The following is a 1,407-nucleotide window of genomic DNA, read 5'->3' on the forward strand; positions in this document are numbered from 1 at the left end:
AGAACTTCAAAAATCTCCCGAGAGTGAAAGGGTAAACTATTTTAAAAAATCATCTGTCAATCCTAAAGCCATACACACATGGCATGAGTCACCTAGGGGTTTTCAGAAGGCTTTTCTGCCATCAGCGATGTCTCCTCAGATCGCTGGTTGGGGCGGGGTGGGGGGCTGGTGGTGCTAAGGGGAGAGCTTAGGAAGTAAAGAATATGGAAGGAGAGACACACTGCCTTGGGAACTCTATCGGGGCAACAGGAATTTTTACAGCTATTTTAAACTCCAAAACATGTTTGAAGGTATGAGTAAAGTTTCAAACTGTACTCTAAGGGAATTTCCAGGTTTCGCAAAAATATATACTTCCCGCTCAAGCCTCAGAAAGCTCTACAGGGATGAGTCCTTCAGTGAGCTTTCAGAAGTTATACCTACAGGAGGCCTGAACAGCAATGATCTGCCCTACATAGAGAGAGCTCTTGCTTACCCATTCATCTTTGGCAACTGTTCCAATCTTTCTAAGAATCCACCTTTCAAGTTACTTGGTTATTTGTACACTAAGCATTACAACCTCAGCTCTAGAATCACAAAAATCTGTGGGCCTTCCATCTCAGCTTTTGATCTATCCACACATCAAGTTCTTTGATAAACACAGGGCATAAGCACTGTGGCTGACTCTAAGAGTTTAAAATACCAAGACAGCATCTGGTCATAGTTGGGGAATCCATTAAGGTATCACAAGTATAATGCTTGCTTCCACAGCACATATAACTAAAATTGGAATGATACAGAGATTAGCATGACCCCCACGCAAGGATGATAAGCAAATTCTTAAGCAGTGCATATTTTGGGGGGGATTAGCAGATACAAGCTACTATAGATATAAAACAGTTAAACAACAAGGTCTTACTATATAACAAATGGAAGTATATTGAATATCCTGTAATAAATCATAATGGAAATAAATGTGAAAAAGAATATATATGTATGTGTATATGTGTGTGTGTGTATATATATTCAGATATATATATATCTGAATCATTGGGCTGTACACCAGAAACTAACACATAACATTGTAAATCAAGTACATACTTCAATTAAAAAAAAAAAAAGATATCACAGATAAAGCACAAAACAGGATTCACAATACCTAATAAGAATGAATGAAGTAATTTCACTCACAAAGCAAACTCCAAATCAACTCACCAGCAAGTGTCTGGTATATTCAGAAGGGAAAAATAAAAAGACTTCCCAACTGTGTTTATAAATAATATACCTTGTATATGATAATATAAATATCAACTGATTATAGTTTTTCTCTTAGAGACCTCATGGATGAAGCTTAATTGACTAACCTTAGAGTATCAAATTGATTAATAAAGTTGTTGAAACTTTACCTCTTGGGAGAAAAATATTTTAATA

General features: G+C 36.4%; 1 pseudogene; it reads left to right on the top strand.

Moving 5' to 3' along the window:
* The first annotated feature begins 735 nt into the window (after positions 1-735).
* Positions 736-835, top strand: LOC139185064 (U6 spliceosomal RNA; annotated as a pseudogene).
* Positions 836-1,407: the final 572 nt, after the last annotated feature.

The sequence above is a fragment of the Bos indicus genome, chromosome 9, assembly GCF_029378745.1.
Source record: "Bos indicus isolate NIAB-ARS_2022 breed Sahiwal x Tharparkar chromosome 9, NIAB-ARS_B.indTharparkar_mat_pri_1.0, whole genome shotgun sequence".
In the NCBI taxonomy this organism is placed as follows: Eukaryota; Metazoa; Chordata; class Mammalia; order Artiodactyla; family Bovidae; genus Bos; species Bos indicus.